We start from the raw sequence: 27452 nt of genomic DNA, 5'->3' as shown, positions 1-27452 counted from the left end.
GCTTCTTTTTTCTTTCCCCATTTTTCTTCTAGCTCTCTTTTAAGATTTTTAATAGTCTCTTCTAGAGACTTTTGTGTTTATGCCTTTTGTGTTGGGGACCAACAATTGTCTGGAAACTGTCTGCTATTAGTCTCCTCAGGGTTGAAAACCTGCTCTCTTTTTGTATACAAGCTACTGATGTTCTTTTGATATATTTGCTCATTTTTTTAAAGCCTATAGGGTCTGCCTTCAGGGCCAGGAGGTTACCAGCTTCTTCTGCAGAACAGGGATAGGTATATGGACAGCCTGTCAACCAGCTACAAAGAGTGGCCAGGTACTGAAGTGCTCTGGGAAATAATTCCCCAACAGAAGTGACTCTGGCCTGCAAGGCCAAGCTGAGGGGCTGCCCTGGGAAGAACCCTGCTTTGTGGATTAACTACTGCCCTGAGGCAAGAGGCTGAGCAATGAAAGTGTCACTATCCAACCCAAAGCCTGCTGTGGGACTGTGGGTATTAGCAGTTGCCAAGGGAACAGTCCTGCAAGGCACCAAAAGTGTCTCTGCCCAAGGAAGCACAGTTGAGCTGAGGAAGTTGTATTGCCCTAGGCCAAGCCCCCCCACTGTGCAGATTAGAGGCTGCACCGGGGTGTGCCCTCACTGCCATGCAGATTTGCAACTGCCCTGGCCATGTTGCAGAATGCAGCTGCATAATTGTGCTGGTCTATGCTGAGTCACTTCCGGTTTGTGGGGTGGGGGGTGGGGGGTGGGGGCATACAGCCAGATCCTGTTAGGTTCTGGTGTTTTTAGAGTACTCTGTATATCTGGCTCTCATCTCTCTGCTGGTCCACTGCTTTACAATCAAGGCAGAGTAGTCAGCCTATGGTTTCCACTACTTTTCTAGCCACAGAGGCTATCCCTGTCCCTGGTCCTCTCAGGGCACCAGTTTTACACATCTCCCTGCCTGCTGCTGGTCTGTTCCCGCCCCTCAAGACAAACCTGCTCTGGAGGTCCTCCAGATTATCTTCTGCTGATCAGTCATTGTAACTTTAATCTTCATGAATTTCGCCCCTCAAGCACTATTTTTGAGGCTGAATTCAAAGATTGGTAGTGAGGGCATGAAAGGAGCTTAAATTCTCCCATGTACCCCCTCCACAATCTTGGCTCTGCCCCACATACCATCTGCTTGCTGTATTTTCTTCTTCATTTGCTAATTCTTGAATTTAGCTACAAGATTGCATGAAGTTGTCATTTTGGAGTCTCTTTTAGGATGTGATCAAAAGATTATTTCAATGACTATTTTACCTCTTGATGATTTCTTGAAATATAATGTTCAGAGTCTTTTTTTATTTCATTCTTGCTTTCAGGAATTTTTAGGTTGTCCAATAATTCTTATATTTTCTCTCTTGGATCTATTTTCCATGTCAATTGTTTTCCCAATGAGATATTTTTCATTTTTTTTTCTTTTTGTTTTCTTTTGTTTGATTCTTGATCTCTCACTGTGTTTTTGTCCATTCTGATTCTAATTTTTAATTTTTTTTCAGTAAGTGTATATATATATATATGTATGTATGTATGTATGTATGTGTGTGCATGTGTGTGTATATATATATATGTATATGTATATGTATATGTATATACCTTTCCTCCCCCATTTAGCTAAATTATTTCTTAGTTGTTTTCTTCTAGTAAATCTCTCCTTCTTTATCCAAACTGTTGGCTTCCCCCCACCAACTGTTCATAATTCTCCTGCATAGCTCTCATATATTTTCCCCATTTTGTTTTTCTTTCTCTTTTAAAATCATTTTTATCTTTTTTCCCAGAGAGGCTTTTGAGCTTGAAATCTTTGATGCTTCATATGTATGTATTTTTGCCATCGCATCCTCTTCTGGATTTATGTTTTGATTTTCTCTTTCTCCATGGTACTTTTCTATGTTTTAGACTCTTTTTGCTTTTTTGCTAATTTTTGAAAGTTGACCTCTGTTTCTAAGGAACAAGGTACGTTTATCCTAAGTTTTTATTTATTTATTTATTCATATTTTCCCTCCAGGGGGACAGGGGTCTCTCACTGATTTTCAGCTGCCTTCAGGTGGTACATGTTTTCCCACTGTTTTGGGTTTGCCTTTCCTAGTCCTATCTATTATAGTGGTACTCAGAGACTGACAATGTGCCTTTTTTGGTTTTGTTGAAGTTCTCACACACAGCTGCTGATCTACTGGTACTCTGGGACAGGCCAGAGTAGTTAGCATTGCTGTATTTTGTCTAAGAACCTCCAGCTAGATTTTCCACATTGGATTTCCTCAAACTGTGCCTGGGGTGGGCTGTATTCCTGTTTTACCTATTGAGATAGGCATTTCCTGAAGTCCTTCCATAATATCTTAAGCTTGAAAATTATTGCACTCAAAATGCTTGTGGGTTCTGTCTCCCCAAAATCTGTCCAGATGCTTGATTATGCATTGATTCTGAGAATCAATTCTGAGAAGAACTCAGTAAGTTGTCTGGCTTCTATCTGACATCTTTGCTCCACCCCTGAATAGTAAGAAGAACTCTAGGGGAATAAGAGATTGAGATATCTTTTCCATTAGGGATAGCTACAGTAGACACAATATTTTATCATTATATTTCCAGAACTGTACTGTGCTGTCATTTATTGAGAACTGGTGAAGAGAAAACCATCATTTAGGAAAGGTAGTATTTCTACTCTAGTAGTATTGAAAAAGTCAAAGCTGAGGCTGTCTATTCCAGTGCTGACAAAATGTATAAGTCAATATGCTTGGAACATGGTAGAATTGTCATTCACTGCTTCACATTGTGCATTATCCAGATGTAGTGCAGCTGAATGAATTTTACAGTCTTTTGAGTTGCTCATGCAAATTAATCCTTGACAAAATTGCCTTTTTCGTTTTGTCTTTTTGTCAGCTAGGTAGAGATACTTTGTACGGATATATGTAGTATCAGTTTTCTTAGATTATTAGTTTTACTTACCATCAGGGAGTGGTCTTATCCACGAGACTAAAAATGGTCTAGGATAGCATACATTCAATCTGTTATTTTCATTCTTTGAGACTAACAAGACAATTAGAATTCTATTTTCTTCTTCTCCAAATGTATTCCATATGATACTGGACTAGTTCCTCAATAATTCCCACTTATTTTTCCTTTTATGTTACCATTTCTCACTGCCTAATTGTTCTTTTTTCTGATACACCTTACTAATGACTTCCCTACTTTTCCTTTATTCTTTCTATTCCATGCAGAAATTATGTTCTTATTTTTTCCTTCTCTTTTCTTCTGCCCTGACTAAACACTCCTGGGCTTTCATTAGGAAAAGTTACTCAGACAAAAAAGTGCCAGACATCCATGTTTTCTTTTCTAATTTACACTTATTCTTGTTCTTCAGATTTAATCTGTGAAGCAAATAGTCTCTTGGAAAGAGTTGTCAGGATCTATCATGTGATTTCATCTCTCTTCATAGATGTTATATTGTTCCTTCCTAGTGCTTCAGGCCACTCATTATAGGCTGTGGTGTTTATACATGGCTCGAAAAGTTTTTCCAAGACTCTAGTTGTCTTGGGAACATACCTTAAGAGATTCCACTCCAAAGGTTTACTTCACTGTTTTGAATTAGCCCTCTAAAACTCTTAAAACTAATTCTTTCTCAGAACAATTTTACAAGGCTTTTAAACTGCTGGTGTGGCTTTTTGCCAACTTTCTTTATTATTGAAAGGGGAAGATCTCTCTTTTAGAGTCTATTTAAACAGTTCTTTTTAAAAGCTCAATAGCCTGGAAAGTTCAGCTCATTGGAATATTTCCTTTACTCCTCATCCACTCTTTGGTCTTTCATTTTCTTTCCTCGGGAAGGAAGCACTGAAACATAAATGAAAAAGGTTCATTCTGAAGAACTCTCAGATGGTAGGTTACCTTCAGTGATTTCCATATACAAATCATTACACATCCCTGTCTTCTTTAAGTATCTTGGGAGAATTTTTAATATTTTCTTTTTTATGTCTATAATAATGTCTAGGCACAAATTAGGGCAATAGGTGAAAGCTAAAATCAATGTCAATTAGATTGTCAATTCGATTCAACAAAAAGAATATATGTCTGAACATTTTTTTTTTAATTCACTGAGCAAATTAATGTTTTTAGCTACCCTAGACTTTTAACTTCAGTTTTTCCTGGTGCACATAGATTACTGCCTAATTTCACAGGCAATTAATACGTACATTTAATACTACAAACCTATAATTTCAGAGGAGTCAGTGGTGGCTAGTAACTAGGACTCAAAGGGATTCAGCACCAAACTGATTTGTATTTTAATTATTTTTCTCTGTATTTCAGAATATTCTTTGGTTTCTGAATCTGATTTACAAGTAAGGCTCTGATAGATCCTTTTGTACCAAGAAATATATTCTCTATGACACTACTTGATGCTTGGAACCTATCCAGATGAGGAAGTATCTTCATAATCCCAAATTTTTTTTTACCAAAATGTTGTCTTTCTTTCCCACATTTTTTTGCTCGAAATTAACACAAGCTTAACACCTTTAGTTCATTTTCCCTTTCAACAGGAGGAAAAATTGAATATTCAATGGGGAAAATAGCCATTCATTATGCATTCAGTGTAAAATTCTACTTAGTACAAAAAATAGATTATATCAGACGGAGACAGGTAGGAGACCTACCTAAAATGAAATTCAAAAAGTATCCTGATAGGATTAAGGAGGTTGGCTTTTGAACATAACTACTAAATTGTTGTCTCTGTTCATGATACAAATTTTCTATCTTAGTAAGTACCTGGTGAATTCTGTCCTACAAAAAAAAAAAATTAGAATAAGTAGAAGGTATATTTCTACTTTTCTTCCTCCTTATTTTTCATTTTGTCAGTTCAGTTTTTAGAACAATTAGGGGAAAAGGATTTTAATAATTATTCACTATTTATCAGGTATTTTGAGTGCTGAAGACATAAAAGAAGAATGAGTGGAGTAAGGACAGAGAAGGAGGCCACTAAAACAAAACAAACAAAACACACACACACACACACACACACACACACACACACACACACACACACACACACACACACACAAAACCAGGAAAAAGGAAAAACAAAACTCTGATAATACTTTCTTTGATGTCAAGAAACTTTTTTAATGGGGTTGCTGATGTAGATGATGTTAGATTTTTAAGACATTCTTTTTTTATTTCTCTTTTTTACTGTTAGGAAACACCCTGTTTTCCAGAGGTAAGGTCTAGAAAGCGAGTGAGCTTGGTTTAATAACAATCCTTTGTACTCACCCTCTGGATGAACACTATTACAACTAAATCACAGAACTGATGATCTCTGAGATTGTGCAAGTATCAACAAGTCCAAACATGAAGCTCTGTTTTCAATGGACTTTTTTTTACCAGACATCCTTGCCTCAGTATTGTTGTGATGCCCTATCAGTGTTGCTATACTTTACTGTTTGATTTTTTATCTAGACATAAAAATATAAATCAAAGTTTAACCCTAGTGCCTTGGATTTATTACTAGAGGAGGTCCCGAAATCTTTCTAATTTCTCAAAACAATAATTAAAAAAAAAGCTTTTTGCATTTAACCTGTGTGACCTCTTTGGGTATTTTTGGAGTAATTGTAGTTATGAAAACTGTATGACTGTGGTAATTTGATGCCAGAGTTGACAGTTTGGTGGCAGAATTATTATAAATTAGCTTCTGCCCAACTTCCAGCATGAATTTATTATGCATGGTACCTATAAGAGCCCTGTCAGCTCTGTTTGATTTGCACTTGGACAATGACAGTAGGTGATTTTCTTTCTCTGATTCTCAAGTTCCCATTTTGTGGAGTTTTGTTCTCTTGGAAGACTGAAATTTTGGTAGTTATGACTGAAGATAAGTTTTCTTGGTCCTCTCTCTAGAGAGGGGTTTTGTTGTTGTTATTGTTGGCTCTTCTTCAAGTTGGGTTTCTATACTTATAGGGACCTTATTTCAACATGCATCTTACGATTTTTATAAATGGGTATCATTTTCTCTTAGGTCTGTAAAAAAGCTACAAATAATCATCTGACTCAGAAATCAACTGACTAAAATCTAAATCTTGGGACACAAACTTGCAGCTATGTAATTAATTGACAGACATTGACCCAAGATAACTCCCACCATCAAATTGGCCAAATTGGAATTCTTGGAATAAAATAAATTACTTTAAGAAATCTCTTCCCCCAACCAAAAATTAAACTTGAAATACAAAAATTAAAAGGAGAAATCAATAATATTGAAAGTAAAAAAACTATTGAATTAATAAATAAAACCAAGAGTTGGTTTTATGAAAAAGCCAATAAAATAGATAAACCTTTGGTAAATTTGATCAAAAAAAAGAAAGAGGAAAATCAAATTGATAGTCTTACAAATGAAAAGGGGGATCTTTCCACCAATGAAGAGGAAATTAGAGAAATAATAAGGAATTACTTTGCCCAACTTTATGCCAATAAATTTGATAACTTAAGTGAAATGGATGACTTCCTCCAAAAACATAGGCTCCCTAGATTAACAGAGGAGGAGATAAATTGCTTAAATAGTCCCATTTCAGAAAAAGAAATAGAACAAGCTATTAATCAACTCCCCAGGAAAAAATCCCCAGGACCAGATGGATTCACATGTGAATTCTACCAAACATTTAAAGAACAATTAGCCCCAATGTTATATAAATTATTTGAAAAAATAGGGGATGAAGGAGAGCTACTAAACTCCTTTTATGACACAGACATGGTACTGATACCTAAACCAGGTAGAGCGAAAAATGAGAAAGAAAATTATAGACCAATCTCCTTAATGAATATTGATGCTAAAATCTTAAATAAGATATTAGCAAAAAGACTTCAGAAAATCATCTCCAGGATAATACACTATGATCAAGTAGGATTTATTCCAGGAATGCAGGGCTGATTTAATATTAGGAAAACTATTAATATAATTGACCATATTAATAATCAAATTAATAAGAACCATATGATCATCTCAATAGATGCAGAAAAAGCATTTGACAAAATCCAACATCCATTCCTACTAAAAACTCTTGAGAGTATAGGAATAAATGGACTATTCCTTAGAATAATCAGGAGCATATATTTAAGACCTTCAGTAAGCATAATATGCAATAGAAATAAACTGCAACCTTTCCCAGTAAGATCAGGAGTGAAACAAGGTTGCCCACTATCACCATTACTATTCAATATAGTACTAGAAACGCTAGCCTCGGCAATAAGAGCCGAGAAAGAGATTCAAGGAATTAGAGTAGGAAGTGAGGAAATCAAACTATCACTTTTTGCAGATGACATGATGGTATACTTAGAGAACCCCAAAGACTCTGCTAAAAAGCTTCTAGAAATAATTCAAAATTTCAGCAAAGTGGCAGGATACAAAATAAATCCACATAAATCCTCGGCATTTTTATATATCACTAACAAAATGCAACAGCAAGAGATACAAAGAGAAATTCTATTCCAAACAAATGTTGAGAGTATAAAGTATTTGGGAATCCATCTACCAAAGAAAAGTCAGGAATTATATGAGAAAAATTACAAAACACTTGCCACAAAAATAAAATCAGATTTAAATAATAGGAAAGACATTCAATGCTCTTGGATAGGCCGAGCGAATATAATAAAGATGACAATACTCCCCAAACTAATCCATTTATTTAGTGCTATACCAATCAGACTCCCAAGAAACTATTTCAATGACCTAGAAAAAATAACAACAAAATTCATATGGAAGAATAAAAGGTCGAGAATTGCAAGGGAACTAATGAAAAAAAAAAAAAAAACTCAGAGGAAGGTGATCTAAGTGTACCTGATCTAAAGCTATATTATATAGCAGCAGTAACCAAACCATTTGGTATTGGCTAAGAAATAGACCGGTAGATCAGTGGAACAGATTAGATACAAAGGACAAAAAAGGGTACATCTATAGCAATCTAATCTTTGACAAACCCAAAGATATCAACATTAGGGATAAAAATTCATTATTCGGAAAATACTGTTGGAAAAACTGGAAATTAGTATGGCAGAAATTAGATATGGATCCACACTTAACACCATATACCAAGATAAGATCAAAATGGGTCCATGATTTAGGCATAAAGAGGGAAATAATAAATAGATTAGAGGAACAGAGGATAGTCTACCTCTCAGACCTGTGGAGGAGGAAAGAATTTATGACTAGAGGAGAACTAGAGATCATTATTGATCACAAAATAGAAGATTTTGATTACATCAAACTAAAAAGTTTCTGTACAAATAATACTAATGCAAACAAGATTAGAAGGGAAGTAACAAATTGGGAAAATATTTTTAAAAACAAAGGTTCTGACAAAGGTCTCATTTCCAAAATATATAGAGAACTGACCCTAATTTATAAGAAACCGAACCATTCTCCAATTGATAAATGGTCAAAGGATATGAACAGACAATTCTCAGAGGATGAAATTGAAACTATATCCACTCACATGAAAGAGTGTTCCAAATCACTACTGATCAGAGAAATGCAAATTAAGACAACTCTGAGATACCACTACACACCTGTCAGATTGGCTAAGATGACAGGAACAAATAATGATGAATGTTGGAGGGGATGTGGGGAAACTAGGACACTAATACATTGCTGGTGGAGTTGTGAAAGAATCCAGCCATTCTGGAGAGCAATCTGGAATTATGCCCCAAAAGTTATCAAACTGTGCATACCCTTTGACCAGCAGCGCTACTACTGGGATTATATCCCAAAGAAATACTAAAGAGCGGAAAGAGACATATATGTGCCAAAATGTTTGTGGCAGCTCTTTTTGTTGTAGCTAGAAACTGGAAGATGAATGGATGTCCATCAGTTGGAGAATGGTTGGGTAAATTATGGTATATGAAGGTTATGGAATATTATTGCTCTGTAAGAAATGACCAGCAGGAGGAATACAGAGAGGCCTGGAGAGACTTAAATCAACTGATGCTAAGTGAAATGAGCAGAACCAGAAGATCACTGTACACTTCAACAACAATACTGTATGAGGATGTATTCTTATGGAAGTGGAAATCTTCAACATAAAGAAGAGCCAACTCACTTCCAGTTGATCAATGATGGACAGAGGTAGCTATACCCAGAGAAGAAACACTGGGAAGTGAATGTAAATTGTTAGCACTAATATCTGTCTGCCCAGGTTGCATGTACCTTCGGAATCTAATGTTTATTGTGCAACAAGAAAATGATATTCACACACATGTATTGTATCTAGACTATATTGTAACACATGTAAAATGTATGGGATTGCCTGTCATCGGGGGGAGGGAATAGAGGGAGAGTGGGATAATTTGGAAAAATGAATACAAGGGATAATATTATAAAAAATAAAAAATAAAAAAAAAAGAAACTGAATGTTTCATAGGGCTAGTTGGCAAAGCCAATTCTTATAAATATTTAAAGAGTAACTTTGTCTCCATATAACCATCCAACCTTGGTGGCAGTAAAATTTCTCTCCAAAAATGCTATTCACACTGCATCTTTTGTGCGTGTATGTGTGTGTGCGCACAGTATTTAATAAATGCTTATTGAATGAAAAAAAAAAATAGAAATCTCTTGATGATTCCAGCAAAGAATTTAAGTATTCCAAATAGAATGACTTTTAGTAAATGGCTATTCAAAACTACCAAATAAGAAGTCTTTTGTAACATTGATTCTCTTAAGAAAAGTTTAGATAGAATTATCCTGTCTATGTGTTTGTCTTATTGTTTTTTTCAATTTTTCTGTTTTTGTAAAATTTAAAATATATGTGTTATCACGTTTCTGTTGTTTATACTTTCTTTTACCTTGAAAACATTAAATAAGATCCAAATGGAAAACTGCTGAGGGCTATAATAAAAAAAAAAATAGAACACTCAGAAAGATTAATGAACTTTCATATCTGAAGTATTTGCCCCAGAAAACAATCCTAATTCCTACTTTAAGCTTTCCCATAGAGATAAGACTATAGGAAAGGAGAGAAAAAAAATGTGTAAAGAGTTTTTTTTTTTTTTTTTTCTTTCCCCTCTACTTCCACCTTTGGTCACATTGGAATTACAGAAATAAAGTCAGAAAATCATAGTCATTATATCATAAATATTTTAAACATTTTCATATTTAAGATTATATGGAGAATTCTTAGCATTTTGGCATAATTTCAGGAATTCATTCCCTTCTGAAATATTGTCTTTTATTTATTTTAAGATATGTATTTATTTAACACTAAATGCAAAATAAGAAAAAGAAAAATAGAAAAGGAAAAAAAAAGTGCCATGTGCCAAGCAGAACATCTGGGGGGATTCAGAATATGTTAATAAATTTCCACATCAAGAAAATATATATCATAATAGAGGAGATATATTTATGACTTTTCATATTTTCTTTGCTCACTTATAGGTTATTCTTTTGTTTCTGCTATGTGTTTTTTATTTCATTATATTTTTCCACCTTCATCCCCTCCATCTCCCTCAAGCAGGCTATAGTTAATCACAGGTAGACACACATATTCGCCCTACATGTATACATATATCTATATGAATGTACACACATATATGCATATATATTGATACATGTAGACAAACATCTAAAACAAAATTAATGTGCTGATATGTAATGTAGTTTTCTGTCTTCATTGGATCTTTAAGTGAGTTTAAATTAATTTAATTTAAATTAATGATTACTAGTTCTAATTCTTTTTTTTTTTTTCTGCTAGATTCTACCCCTGATCCATATTATAATGTGTGTATACATTTCTTATTTCCTGTCCTTAACTCTTCTATTTTTCTGCTACTCCTTAACTTGCCTTGCTGTTATTTAACTTTACCCCACCCATAAATCCCTCACTTATCTTCTCCCCCAACTCTTTCCCTGCCTCTTTATTCCATTCTCATCAATCTACACACATTATCCCAGTGCCATAAATCTATACATTCTTCTATATTTCACTTTATCTTATTCCCTCCCCAGTTATTTCTTCACAAATTTTAGAGTATGCTGCACCTTTCACAATAAATATATACACACAAACACATACCACATGCATATACATGTACACACACATATATATTTATATGTATATATGTATAAATATCTATATGTATATATTTGTGTGAATGTATTTATGTATATATGTATTGTTCCCTATTTAAACCATTCCCAATATGAGTGGATTTTCAGAACTACTGTCAATCCTTCCTCATCTACTATCTCTGCGTTGTTTCTGCCTCTGTCATCACTCATAAAGCATAGTTAGTATTTTTATTTTTATCTAGACAATTTTGCTTTGTAGAATCAGATCATGCTTAGCTCTGCCCCAAACTTTCTTTTGATTTATCTAATTACTGATGTCAATCTTAAAAATGTAATTTATTTTCCATATAAAAAATAAACAATTTGTCCTTTTGCATTGCCTTAAAATTAAATATTTTAAAATTTCTATTGAGTTCAGGTTTTGTTGAAACAAAGTTCTTATAATCTGCAAGTTCATTTAATGTCCTTTTTTCCAGTCAATACTAAATTTTAGTTTTACCAAGTATGGTATTTTTGACTAAAGACCTAATTATTTTGATTGCATATATATATATATATATATATATATATATATATATATATATATATATATATATATATATATATATATATATATATATAATAGCCTTTTATTGCAATTGCTGATAAATCCTATGTGATTCTAATCATAGCCCTAGAATATGTTAATTGTTTTGTCTTTATTTATTTGTTGTAGAATTCTCTTCTTGATCTGGAGTTTTCAAAATTTAGCAATAATATTCCAGTATATTTTCCTTGTAGGATTTTGATGGATTTTTCTATTTCTAATTCTTGTTGTTCTATCACTCCAGGATAACTTTTTTGGATTATTTCTTGTGTTATTGTGTCAAAGTTCATTTTTACATGTTTTTTTTTTCTTTTTTTTTTTTTGGTCATAGCTTTCAGATAGTCTGATTATTCTTATGTTTTAATGTTTTATTTCTGGGTCTCTTATAGCTTTACTGGCTTTGCCTTGCCCAATTCTAATTTTCAAATAATTATTTTCTTAAGAAAAAAGTAGGTTAACATTTTTGCTTTTTAAAATTGTTTATTCAGGATGTAACTTCTAGAGGAAGAATCAAGATGGCAGAGACAACATACATTTCTTTCTGACCTTTTCTTACAACCCTCAGACTAATTAGCAAGCCCAGTCTCTGAATTAGCTCTGGACCAGCAGAACCCACAATATTGGGAGTGCAACAAATTATCAGCAGAAGATAATTTTGCAGATTGCCAGAAAAGATATGTTTCAACTGGAAATGTGAGGGAGTCAGCCAGCCAGCACAAGCTGCTGAGTACAAACACCAGCACAGGCAGCACAGAGTCCCAGGTCAGTACAGTCTCTGTAGGGTAGTGCAGTCTCTGTGTGACAGAGATAATAGGGAGAGGAATCTACAACAGTGTTGGCCACTCTACCCTGTTTGCAAGCCAGTAGCACAGCGGAGAAGTTATAAAATGCAAACACAAAAGATCAGTAATGAACCCAGAAACTCCAGAATCTTAAGGGACCTGGCCATCCAGCACCTGGAGTGAATCAGCACTGACCCAGCCCAGCCACATCTACTTCTAGAGAAAACCGTTGCTTATAGAAGAAGCTTGGAAAACATTCCCCTCTCTTAAAGAAGAAGACCTTAACTTCTTTTTTTTTAAGTAGCAAAAAAGTAGAGAGAACTCTGAAGATAGATAGCTTCTTTGGTGAAAGAGAAGAACAGATTACAAACCCTGAGGAGACTAAAGCAGATTATCTCCAGATGAAACTGCAAAAGGTGATATAGCCTGGTCCTGATCACACAAGGCTCTCCTAGAAGAAATTAAAAAGAATCTTAAAAGAGACCTAGAAGAAAAACAGAGAAAGGAAATGAAACCTTTGCATGAGGGTTAGGAAAAGGCATATAACTCATTAAACGATAGATTTGATAAAGTGGAAAAAGAAAACAACTACAAGAAAAACAAAATGTTTGAAACAGATAAAGAAAATAACTCCTTAAGAAACAGAATTTGTGAAATGGAAAAAAAATTTCCTAGAACAAAACAATTCATTTAAAAATTCAACTGGACAAATACAAAAATATTTTTTAAAAAAGTAAATGAAAAAAATAATTCATTAAAATTCAGAACTGAATAAATGGAAATAAATGATTCAATGAGACAAGAATCAGTCAAGAAAAATTTTTAAAAATGAAAAAAAAATCAGAAAAAATGTAAAATACAATTGGGAAAACAACTGTCTTGGAAAATAGATCTAGGAGAGACAATCTAAGGATTATTGGACTCCCTGAAATACATGATGGAAAAAAGAGCTTAGACACTATCTTTCAGGAAATCATCAAATAGAAGTGCCTTGATATCATAGAATCTGAAGGTAAAATAATCATTGAAAGAATTTACCAAATACTTCCTGAAAGAGACCCCAAAATTAAAACCCAAAGGAATATCATGACTAAATTTGAGAACTATCGAACCAAGGGAAAAAATGTTACAAAAAGCTAGAAAGAAACAATTCAAATGCCGAGGAGGCACAATAAGGATTACTCAGGATATAGCAGCTTCCACTTTAAAGGATTGAAGGGCCTGGAATTTGATATTTGAAAAGGCAAAGTAACTTGGAATGCAGCAAAAAATAAAATATCCTACTACACTAAGTATTTTCTTTCAGGGAAGAAGATGGAAATTCAAGTAAACTGATGAATTCCATTTTTTTTTTTTTTGATAAAAAGACCAGAGCAAAACAATAAAAAATTAACTTCCAAATATAGAACTAAAGAGAAGCATACACAATTAAAAAGAAAAACAAAAACTCTTGAGAGCTGTATTTCTATTATGTGGATACATAGAGAATACATGTATAATCTGATTTTATTGTTATAAAAATAAGCTAAAGGTGGAAATGGGATTGAAATAGAAAAAAAGGGAAAGTGGAAGTAAAATGAGGGAAATTACATTTCAGGAAGAGGCAAAGAAAGCCTATTTATAATTGAGGAAAAAAGAGAGGGTGACAAATATTGTGTGAATCTTACTTTCATCAGATTTGGCTCAAAGAAAGAATATTAGATATATTTGGTTTCACCAAGAAACATCTCTCACCTTATAGAAAAATGGGAGGGGAAAGGGGAAAAGTGAAGAGGTAGGCTAAATAGAAGGGGAAATAGTAGGGGAAAGGTATAACACATATCTCTAATGGGGGAGGAATGATTGAGGCAAGTAGTGCTCATAAGTAAAATACTGGGATGAAAGTAAGGAGGGAAATGAAAGAGAAATGCATAATTTGGGGTTCATAAAATGGCAGGAAATACAGAATTAGTAGTTTTAAATGTGAATGCGAATTGGGTAAACTCTTTCATAAAATCTAAGTGTATAGTAGACTGGATTAAAAGCCATAATCTTACAATATGTTGTTTACATCAAATACATTTTAAGCAGAGTAAAGGTAAAAGGATGGAGCAGAATGTATTATGCCTCAGGTGAAGTAAAAAAAAAAAAAAAAGAAAAAGAAAAAGCAGGGGTAGTCATCTTGACTCAGAGCAAGCAAAAGCAAAACTGGGAAAACATGTTGAAATCCAAAGGATCTGATGAAGGTCTCATTTCTAAAATACATAGAGAATTGACTCATATTTATAATAGTTCAAACTTTTTTTCAATTGATAAATGGTCAAAATATATGAATAGACAATTTTCAGATGAAGAAATTGAAACTATGTGTAGCCACATGAAAAGGTGCTACAATTACTATGAATCAGAGAAATATAAATTAAGACAATTCTGAGATACCACTACACACCTGTCAGATTGGCTAGGATGACAGGAAAAGATAATGCTGCATGTTGGAGGGGATGTGGGAAAACTGGGAAACGTACATTATTGGTGGAATTGTGAATACATCCAGCCATTCTGAAGAGTGATTTGGAACTATACTCAAAAAGTTATCAAACAGTGCATACACTTTGATCCGGCTGTGTTACTACTGGGCTTATATCCCAAAAAGATTGTTTTAATAAAATTTTTTCACAGTATATATGCATGAGTAATTTTTTTTATAACATTATCCCTTGTATTCATTTTTCCAAATTATCCCCTCCCTCCCTCCACTCACTCCCCCCGATGGCAGGTAATCCCATACATTTTACATGTGTTACAATATAATCTAGATACAATATATGTGTGTAAATACCATTTTCTTGTTGTACATTAATTATTAGCTTCTGAAGGTATAAGTAACCTGGGTAGATAGACAGTAGTGCTAACAATTTACATTCGCTTCCCAGTGTTCTTTCTCTGGGTGTAGTTATTTCTGTCCATCATTGATGAACTGGAAGTGAGATGGATCTTCTTTATGTTGAAGATATCCACTTCTATCAGAATACATCATCATACAAAATTGAAATGTACAGTGATCTTCTTGTTCTATTTATTTCACTCAGCATCAGTTGGTGTAAGTCTCTCCAAGCCTCTCTGTGTTCCTCCTGCTAGTCATTTCTTACAGAACAATAATATTCCATAACCTTCATATACCATAATATACCCAACCATTCTCCAATTGATGGATATCCATTCATCTTCCAGTTTCTAGCCACTACAAAAAGAGCTGCCAAAAACATTTTGGCACATACAGGTCCCTTTCCCCTCCTCAGTATTTCTTTGGGATATAAGCTCAATAGCAGCAATGCTGGATCAAAGGGTATGCACAGTTTGATAACTTTTTGGGCATAGTTTCAAATTGCTCCCCAGAATGGTTGGATTCTTTCCAACTCCACCAACAATGTATTAGTGTCCCAGTTTTCCCACATCCCCTCCAACATTCATCATTATTTGTTCCTGTCATCTTAGCCAATCTGACAGGTGTGTAGTGGTATGTCAGAGTTGTCTTAATTTGCATCTCTCTGATCAGTGGTGATTTGGAACACTCTTTCATATGAGTGGATATAATTTCAATTTCATCATCTGAGAATTGTCTGTTCATGTCTTTGACCATTAATCAATTGGAGAATAGTTTGATTTCTTATAAATTAGGGTCAATTCTCCATATATTTTGGAAATGAGACCTTTATCAAAACCTTTAACTATAAAAATATTTTCCCAATTTGTTACTTCCCTTCTAATCTTGTTTGCATTAGTATTGTTTGTACAGCAACTTTTTAGTTTGATCAAAATCTTCTATTTTGTGATCAATAATGATCTCTAGTTCTCTGGTCATAAATTCCTTCCTTCTCCACAGGTCTGAGAAGTAGACTATCCTCTGTTCCTCTAATCTATTTATGATCTCATTCTTTATGCCTAAATCATGGTCCCATTTATATCTTATTGTAGTATATGGTGTTAAGTGTAGATCCATATCTAATTTCTTCCATACTAATTTCCAGTTTTCCCAATAGTTTTTTTTTTTTAATAATGAATTTGTATCCCTAATGTTGGTATGTTTGGGTTTGTCAAAGACTAGATTACTATAGATGTACCCTATTTTGTCCTTTGTACCTATTCTGTTCCACTGATTGACTGGTCTATTTTGTAGCCAATACCAAATGGTTTTGGTGACTGCTGCCATATAATATAGCTTTAAATTAGGTACACCTAGACCACGTTCATCTGACTTTTTTTTCATTAGTTCCCTTGCAATTCTCGACCTTTTATTCTTCCACATGAATTTTGTTGTTATTTTTTTCTAGGTCATTAAAATAGTTTCTTGGGAGTCTGATTGGTATAGCATTAAATAAATAGATTAGTTTGGGGAGTATTGTCTTCTTTATTATGTTCACTTGGCCTATCCAAGAGCACTAAATGTCTTTCCAATTGTTTAAATTTGACTTTATTTTTATGGCAAGTGTTTCATAATTTTGCTCATATAATTCCTGACTATTCTTTGGTAGATGGATCCCCAAATATTTTATACTCTCAACATTTGTTTAGAATGGAATTTCTCTTTGTATGTCTTGCTGTTGCACTTTGTTGATGATGTATAAAAATACTGAGGATTTATGGGGATTTATTTTGTATCCTGTAACTTTGCTAAAATTCTGAATTACTTCTAATAGCTTTTTAGCAGAGTCTTTGGGATTCTCTAAGTATACCATCATGTCATTTGCAAAGAGTGACAGTTTGATTTCCTCATTTCCTACTCTAATTCCTTGAACCTCTTTCTCGGCTCTTATTGCCGAGGCTAGCGTTTCTAGTACTATATTGAATAGTAATGGTGATAGTGGGCAACCTTGTTTGACTCCTGAGCTTACTGGGAAAGGTTCCAGTTTATTTATATTGCATATTATGCTTACTGACGGTCGTAAATATATGCTCCTGATCATTCTAAGGAATAGTCCATTTATTCCTATACTCTCAAGTATTTTAGTAGGACTGATGTTGTATTTTATCAAATGCTTTTTATGCATCTATTGAGATGAGCAAATAGTTTTTATTAATTTGATTATTAATATGGCCAATTATATTAATAGTTTTCCTAATATTAAACCAGCCCTTCATTCCTGGTATAAATCCTATTTGATTATAGTGTATTATCCTGGGGATGATTTTCTGAAGTCTTTTTGCTAATATCTTATTTAAGATTTTAGCATCAATATTCATTAAGGAGATTGGTCTATAATTTTCTTTCTCAGTTTTCGACCTACCTGGTTTAGGTATCAGTACCATGTCTGTGTCATAAAAGGAGTTTGATAGGAATCCTTCATCTCCTATTTTTTCAAATATTTTATATAACATTGGGGCTAATTGTTCTTTAAATTGTTGGTAGAATTCACATGTAAATCCATCTGGTCCTGGGGATTTTTTCCTGGGGAGTTGATTAATAGCTTGTTCTATTTCTTTTTCTGAAATGGGACTATTTAAGCAATTTATCTCCTCCTCTGTTAATCTAGGGAGCCTATATTTTTGGAGGAAGTCATCCATTTCACTTAAGTTATCAAATTTATTGGCATAAAGTTGGGCAAAGTAAATCATTATTTCTCTAATTTCCTCTTCATTGGTGGAAAGATCCCCCTTTTCATTTGTAAGACTAACAATTTGATTTTCCTCTTTCCTTTTTCTGATCTGATCACCAAAGGTTTATCTATTTTCTTGGCTTTTTCATAAAACCAACTCTTGGTTTTATTTATTAATTAAATAGGTTTTTTTTTTTTGTACTTTCAATATTATTGATTTCTTTTTTAATTTTTGTATTTTAAGTTTGATTTTTGTTTGGGGGTTTTTAATTTGGTCTTTTTCTAGCTTTTTAAGTTGCAGGCCCAATTCATTAATCTTCTCTTTCTCTATTTTGTTCAAATAAGCCTCTAAAGATATAAAATTGCCCCTTCACTTCTTACTGAATGTAGCTTTTATTGCATTGTGATCTCAGAAGAAGGCATTTATTATTTCTGCCTTCCTGCATTTAATTTTGAGATCTTTATGTCCTAATATATGGTCAATTTTTGTATAGGATCCATGAACTGCTTAGAAGAAAGTATACTCCTTTCTATCGCCATTCAGTTTTCTCTAAGGTCTATCATACCTAGTTGTTCTAATGTTCTATTTACTTTTTAAATTTCTTTCTTATTTGTTTTGTGATTTGATTTGTCTAAATCTGAGAGTGCAAGGTTGAGATCTCCCATTATTATAGTTTTACTGTCTATTTCTTCTTGCAACTCTCTTAACTTTTCCTCTAAAAAGTTATATGCTATTCCACTTGGTGCATATATGTTTAGTATTGATATGGCTTCATTGTTTATGCTACCTTTTAGCAGGCTATAGTTTCCTTCCGTATCTCTTTTAATTAGATCAACTTCTGCTTTTGCTTGATCTAAGATAAGGATGGCTACCCCTACTTTTTTGGCTTTACCTGAGAATCATAATAGATTCTGCTCCAACCTTTTACCTTTACTCTGTATCTCCCTGCTTTAAGTGTGTTGCCTGTAAACAACATATTGTAGCCTTCTGACTTTTGATCCAGTCTCCTATCTGTCTCCTTTGATGGGAGACTTCATGCCATTCACATTTACAGTTAAAATTACTAATTCTGTATTTCCTGCCATCATATTATCCCCAGGTTATGCTTTTTCCCTTGACCTCCCTGAACCCCTTCCCCAATATTTAATTTATAGACCCCACTTGTGATGTGCAGCCCTCCCTTTTTTAGTATCCCTCTCCCCTCCTTCCACATCCCTTCCCTTATTCCCCTTTTCCTTTTCCCTTTTCCTCTCCCCCCTTTTAATGTGGTGAGAGAGAATTCTCTGCAAAACAAATATGTCAATTATTTACTCTTTGAGCCTCTTCTGATGAGAGTAAGATTCACACAATGTTTCTCCCCCTCTCTAAATTCCCCTAGATATGGTATATTTTCTATGCCTCTTCCTGGGATGTAGTTTCCCTCTTTTTATAACTCCTTCACCTTTTTCTGATACTACCCCCTTCCCTTTCATACTCCCCCTTTTTTATATCAGTAAAATCCAATTATCCATGTGATTTTTCTATATATCCACAACATAGATACAGTTCTCAAGAGTTCTTTTTACATTTTTTCTGTTTCTCTTCAGTCTTGTGGATATACATCAAATTTTTTTATTTAAGTATGTTTTTTTTTTCCTTAGAAACAAGTGGAATTCCTGTGTTTCATTGAATGACCATCTTCTTCCATGGAAGAAAATGCTATACTTAGCTGGGTAGTTTATTTTTGGTTACAATACTTGATCTTTTGCCTTTCAGAATATCAGGTTCCAGGCCCTTCGATCTTTTTATGTGGAGGCAGCCAGATCTTGAGTGACCCTTATTTTGGCACCGTAATATTTGAATTGCTTTTTTCTAGCTGCTTGCAATATTTTTTTCCTTTGTGTGGTAATTCTGCAGCTTAGCCACAATATAACATGGAATTCTTTTTTAGGGTCTTTTTCAGGAGGTGTTTGATGAATTCTTTCAGTGCCTATTTTCCCTTCTGTTTCTATTATCTCTGGATAGTTCTCTTTGATTATTTCCTGTAAAATAGAATCTAGGCTCTTTTTTTGGTCATAGTTTTCGGGAAGTCCAATGATCCTCAGATTATCTCTCCTAGATCTATTTTCCAGGTCTATAGATTTTCCCAGTAAGTATTTGACATTACTAACCTCCAGCTTTATTTTTTTTTTTTGACTGATTCTTGGGTTCTCAATGAATCATTCATTTCTATTTGTCCTGTCCTGATTTTTAATGAGCTATTTTCTTCTCACATTTTTAGTTCTTTTTATATATGCCAAATTGAGTTTTTAAATTAATTATTTTTGCTTTGTTGAATTTTCATTTCCCGAATTTTTTTTAGAGAATTATTTTCTTTTTTCCAATTCAGAAATCCTACTTTCTTAAGACTTTTTTTATCTTTTCCAATTCAGAAATCCTACTTTCTTGTGCATTTTTTATCTTTTCCAATTCAGAAATCCTACTTTCATGTTATTTTTTAACCTTTTCTAATTCACAAATTTTGTTTCCCTGCATCTCCTGTGAATTCTTTATTTTTTCCAACTTAAATTTCAGAATGCTATTATTCTCTATCATACCTTCTCTTTCCTTTCCACATTTTTCTTCAAACTCTCTTAACTTTTTAATAGTCTCTTCTAGGAGAGAGTTATGTGATGGGGGGCAGGTATCATTCCCCTTTAGGCTGTTATCTGCTGACTTTCTGCTATTTACTTCCTCGAGGTTGGATATCTGCTCTTTCTCTGTGTAAAAGGAATCAATAATTCTCTTTAGCTTTTTACTCATGGTTAAAAAATCTTTGGGGATCTGCCCTTGGGATAAGAAGTTTATTTATTTATTTCTTAACTAGCTTCCTCCCAGACTGGATGGATGCAGCGGCTCCTGTGCATGAGCTAAATGAGAGTTCTGGGAGAGAGTTCCCCTCCCCCTCCCTGGAAGTCCCTCATAGGTGATTAGTATGACTTCCTATTAGGGTTGCCCAGTGAAGGACCTCGCTGTTCCTCCTAGAGACTTCCCTGAGGTTTATGACTGCACAGTAAAGGTGACACAAAGTCCAGCCAATGAGTTTTGTGGGGCTTGGATATCAGCAGCTGGTGTGAAAAGCCCCTGCGCTCAAACTGGAAGTGTCTGCCCAGAAACCGTGGTCCCTATTTCAAAGATTCTGCTTCTCTGTGACTTCCTCAGCTGAGTTCCACAACCTCCACCCAAGCCCAGCACTATGTGAATTAGATGTTGCCTTGGGCTGTGTCCCAGCTGTTCAAGCTCTTAAGTACCCCAAGGTGAAGCCAGACAGCAGAAAGGGGCTGCACAGCACTGCTGAGATCTGTTAGGTCACTTCCTGGATTGGGGTGGTTCTAGTATCTGGCTTTATATTTTAAAGTGTCTTGATTTCTCTTCTGAACTGCTGTTTTATAAGCAGAGAAGAGCTAACAGCCTGTGGCAGATTCCTCTATCTCAGTGGCTTCTCTGATCCCAGAGTTCTCCCCAGCTCAATCAGTGCAATGTGCTAGCACCTAGCCCTGTCTCTGCTGGCCTTGTTTCTTTCTCCCTTGGGAACCGACCTTTTCTGTTGAAACTCCAGATTCTCTTCAGCAGGTAAGTAGTGCTTCTAATCCTTGTGGTTTCTATCAGTCCAGCGTCATTTTTGAGGCTGATTTAACTAATTGGTATTGAGGGAAGAAGGGAGCTTACAGATTTGTGTGTATCTTCTCTGACATCTTGGCTCCGCCCCCCAAAAAGATCTTAAAGAAGGGAAAAAGATGTGTATGTGACAAAATGTTTGTGGCAGCCCTATTTGTAGTGGCTAGAAATTAGAAACTGAGTGGATGCCCAGCAACTAGAGAATGGATGAAGAAATTATGGTATACGGATGTTATGAAATATTATTCTTCTGTAGGAAATGACCAGCATGATGGTTTCAGAAAGGCCTGGAGACACTTACATGAACTGATGCTGAGTGAAATGAGCAGAACCAGGAGATCATTATATACTTCAACAACAACACTGTATGATGATCAATTCTGATGATCATGGCTTTCTTCAACAATGAGATGAACCAAACCAATTTCATTTGTTCAATATTGAATAGAACCAGCTACATGCAGTGAAAGAACTGTCGGAATTGAGTGTGAACCACTACCTAGCATTTCCAATCCCTCTATTTTTGTCCACTTGCATTTTTTATTTCCTTCACAAGTTAATTCTACATTATTTCAAAAACTGATTCTTCTTGTGCAGCAAACTGTATGGATATGTATACATATACTGTCTATAACATACACGTTAACATATTTAACATGTATTGATCTACCTGCTATCTGGGGGAGAGGGTAGAGGGAAAGAAGGGAAAAATTGGAATAAAAGGTTTTGCAGTTGTTAATGCTGAAAAATTACCTATGCATATATATTGTAAATAAAAAGCTATAATAAAAAAGAAAGTAAAAAAATGAGAATTAAATTCTATATATTTTTTCTTTATTAAAACTTTTTACTTTTCAAACCATATGTATGAAGAATTCTTCAAAATTAACCCTTGCAAAACCATGGTTTCAAATCCTCTTTTTTCCTCACCCCATTCCCTAAATGGCAAGTAGTCTAATATATGTTAAATATGTTGAAATACATGTTAAATCCAATATATGTTTACATATTTATAAAAATATCTTGCTGCACAAGAAAAATCAAATCAAACAAGAAATGGGAAGGAAATAATATGCTAGCAACCAACAACAAAAAGAATGAAAATGCTATGTTATGAACCACACTGTTTCCCCAGTTCTTTCTCTGGGTGCAGATGGCTCTTGTTGTCACAAGGCCATTGGAAATGATACTAATCATTTCATTGTTGAAGAGAGCCAAATTCATTAGAAATGACCATCATATAATCTTTTTGTTGTAATATACAATGTTCTCCTGGTTCTGCTCATTTCATTTAATATCAGTTAATATAAATCTCTCCAGGCATCTCTGAATGATCATGCTTATTCTTACAGAACAATAATATTCCATGATATTCATATACCATAACTTATTCAGATATTCTCCAACTGATGGGCATCCATTAAGTTTCCAATTTCTTGTTACTACAAAGAGGACTGCCACAAACATATTTACACATGTGAGTCCCTTTCCCTCCTTTAAGATCTCTTTGTGATATAAGCCAAGTAGAAACACTAAGGGATCAAAGGATATGCACAGTTTAATAACTCTTTGGCCATAGTTCCAAATTGCTCTCCAGAAAGATTGAATTCATTCACAATTCCACAACAAGGTATCAGTGTCCCAGTTTTCCTACAGCCCTTCCAACATTCCAACATTTTTTTCTTGTCATCTTAGTCAATCTGAGAGATATGTAGTGGTATCTCAGAATTGTCTTAATTTGTATTTCTCTTATGAATAGTGATTTAGAGCACCTTTCCATATGACTAGAAATGGTTTCAATTTTTTCATCTGAAAATTGTCTGTTCATATCTTTGGACCTTTATATCCTTTATCATTTGAGTTTCATATCCTTTATCATTTGGAGAATGACTTGAATTCTTACAAATTTGAGTCAATTCTCCACATATTTTAGAAATGATGCCTTTATCAGAACCCTTGAATGAAAATTTTTCCCAGTTTATTGTTTCCCTTCTAATCTTGTCCACATTAGTTTTGTTTGTACAAAACCCTTTAAACTTAATATAATCAAAATTTTCCATTTCGTGATCAATAATGCTCTCTAGTTCTTCTTTCGTCACGAATTCCTTCCTTCTCCACAGATCTGAGAGGTAAACTATCCTATCTTCTTCAAATTTCTCTATAATATCTTTCTTTTTGTCTAGATAATGAACCCATTTTGACCTTACCTTGGTATACAGTGTTAGGTTTGGGTCAATGCCTAGTTTCTTTTATACAGAATTCTAATGTTCCCAGCAGGTTTTGTCAAATAGGGAATTCTTATCCCAAAAGCTGGGGTCTTTGGGGTTGTCAAAAAAGAGATTCCTATAGTCATTCATTATTTTATTCTGTTAACTTAACCAATTCCACTGATTGACTACTCTATCTCTTAGCCAGTACCAAATAGTTTTGATGACCACTGCTTTATAATATAGTTTTAGATCTGGTAGAGCTGGGCTACCTTCATTTGCATTTTTTTCATTAATTCCTTTGAAATTTTTGGCCTTCTGTCCTTCAAGATGACCTATACAAGAGCATCTGATATTGTTCCAATTCCTTAGCTCCTTCTTTGTGTAGAAACTGTTTTGTAGTTGTATTCATACATTTCCTAACTTTCCCTTGGCAGTTAAATTCCCAAATATTTTATAATATCAAGTTATATATTAAATGTAATTTCTTGTTGTATCTCTTGCTGCTGGACTTTTTTGCTAAAAATAAGAATACTTATGATTTATATGAATTTATTTTGTATTCTGCAACTTTGCTAAAGTTGTGTATTGTTTCTAATAGTTTTTTTTAGTTGGTTCTCTAAGGGTCTCTAAGTATACCATCATATCATTTGCAAAGAGTAATAATTTGGTTTCTACATTACCTGTTCTAATTCCTTTAATATCTTTTTCTTCCCTTATTATCAAAGCTAACATTTATAATATAGTATTATTATATATAATTAATTATGCATAATTAATTATATATAACTAATATATAATTATTCAATTGTGATAACAATGGGGCAAATGTGTTTCATCCCTGATCTTGTGAATGTCTCTGATTATTCCCATTACATGTGATGCTTAATGATAATTTTAAATAGATTCTATTGATTATTTAAAGGAAAAGTCAATTTATTCCTAAAATCCGTAATATTTTTAAGAGGAATGGGTATTAGATCTTATCAAATACCTTTTCTGCATCTACTAAGATAATCACATGTTATTGTTAGTTTCCTTATTCATATAGTCAATTATACTAATATGTTTTTCTAATATTGACCCATTCCTTCATTCCTGATTTAAATCCTACTTGGTTATGATGTGTTATCCTGAGGATGATTTTCTGTAATCTCTTTAATAATATTTTATTGAAGATTTTTTTGCATCGATATTCATTAGGGAAATTGGTCTATGATTTTCTTTCTCTCTTTTTATGCTGCCTGGTTTTGGTAGGAATTCATCTTTCCCTATTTTTTTCATGGTTTGTATTGTATTAGAGTTAATCGTTCTTTAAATGCATGGTAGAATTCACATTTAATCCACTTGGCCATGAAAAAATTTTAAGGAGTTGATTAATAGCTAGTTCTATTTCTTTTTCTAAAAGGTACTATTTAAAAATTGTACTTCCTCTTCTGCTAACTAAGGCAATGCATATTTTTGTAGGTATTCTTCCATTGGACTTAGCTTATCAAATTTATTGGCCCTAACATTGGGCAAAATGACTCTTAATTATTGATCTAATTTCCTCTTCATTGGTGGAACATTCTCTCTTTTCATAATAATTTGAGCTTTCATTTTCCTTTTTCTATTTATATTAATGAAAATTTATTTGTTTTTTTTTTCATTAAATCAAGTCTTAATTTTATTTACTAATTCAATTTTATTAATCTCCCCTTTTAGTTTTAGAATTTTAAGTATTTAATTGGTTGGGTTTAATTTGTTTTTTGTCCAGTTTTTTTTTTTTTTTAGTTGCAAGTACAATTTATTAATCTTCTCTTTCTCTATTTTATGCAAGTAAGCATCTAAAGATGCATATTTCCCTAATAACCACTTGGGCTGCATCTCACAAAGTTTTGTATGCTGTCTCATCATATTTTTTGGATAAAATTATTGTTTCTATGATTTGCTGTTTATTTAGGAATAGATCATTCTTTAGGGTTAGATCTATTTAGGGACATCTATTTGGTGTAGAGATAAAGTACTAGCCCTGAAGTCAGAAGAACCTGATTTCAAATCTGGCCTCAGACACTGAACAATTCCTGGCTATATGACCATGGGCAAGTCACTTAACCCTAATTAACTCAAAGTTAAAAAAAAGATTATAATATTTAGTTTCCAATTAATTTTTGCTCTATTTTCCCCTGGCCTTTTGTTGAATGAAATTTTAATTGCATCATGATCTGAAAAAATGCATTTCTTTTCTTCTGCCTTTCTGCATTTGATTTTGAGGTCTTTATACCCTAATGTATGGTCAGTTTTGGTATAGGTACCATGAACTACAAAGAAAAAAATATACTACTTTTTGTTTCCATTCAATTTTCTCCAAAGATCTATCAAATCTAACTTTTCTAATATTCTATTTACTTTGTTAACTTTTTTTTTTTTTTTGGATTCAATTTATTTAATTCTGGGAGAGCAAGATTGAGATCCCCCACTATTATAGTTTTGCTGTCTATTTCTTCTTGCATCTCTTTTAACTTTTCCTTTATGAATTTTCATGTTATACCACTTGGTGCATATATGTTTAATATTGATATTACTTCATTATATACTATACCCTTTAGCAAATATATAGTTTCCTTCCTTATTTCTTTTAATTAGTTCTATTTTTGCTTTTGCTTGATCTGAGATAAGAATGGCTATCCCTGCTATTTTTACTTCCCCTGAATCATAATAGATTCTGGTGCAGCCTTTTATACTTACTCTGTATGTATCACACTGCTTTAAATGTGTTTCTTGTAAACAACATATTGTTTGATTCTGGCTTTTATTCCAGTTTGCTATCTACTTCCATTTTATGGGAATGTTTACTTCATCCACATTCACAATTAAAATGACTAATTCTGTATTTCCCTCCATCTTATTTACCACAAATTATGATTTTCTTTTTTTCTTTCCCTCTTTTCTTACTCTGTTATATTTTTCTTCTGACCACAACTTCCCTCAAGCAGCCCAACCCCTTTATAGCCCCACTCTTTTTCTTATACCTTCTCCTTACTATTTCTCTTTTTTCCTTCTATTAGCCTCCCCCTTTCCTTTTCCTTTTCCCCTCCAACTTCCTTGTAAGATGAAAGAAATTTGTCTGTGAAACCAAATATATTTAATATTCTCTCACTGAGCCCAATCTGATGAAAGTAAGATTCACACAATGTTTATCCCCCTCCCTTCTTTCCCTCAATTATAATAGTTTTTTTTTTTTTTTGCCTCTTCATGAGATGTAATTTCCTTCATTTTATTTCCACTTCCCCTTTTTACATCACAATCCCCTTTTCATTTCTAGTTTCTTTTTTATATTATAACAATAAAATCAAATTGTACCTTCACTCTCTATGTATACCCACAACAGAAAGAAAAGCATTCTTTCCTTTTTATGTTTTCATGATTCTCTTGAGTTCTGCATTTAAAGATGAAAATTTTCTTCCATTCTGATGCTTTCATTAGAAATAAATGAAATTCATCTATTTCACTGAATGCCTATCTTCTTCATCAAAAGAAAATGTTCAGTTTATTGGAGTAATTTATTCTTGGCTGCATTCCAAGTTCCTTTGCCTTTTGGAATATCAAATTCCAAATACTCTGATCTTTTTAGGTGAAA

Source organism: Sminthopsis crassicaudata, chromosome 4 (genome assembly GCF_048593235.1).
Source record: "Sminthopsis crassicaudata isolate SCR6 chromosome 4, ASM4859323v1, whole genome shotgun sequence".
Classification (NCBI taxonomy): domain Eukaryota; kingdom Metazoa; phylum Chordata; class Mammalia; order Dasyuromorphia; family Dasyuridae; genus Sminthopsis; species Sminthopsis crassicaudata.
This window is presented reverse-complemented; position numbering follows the sequence as displayed.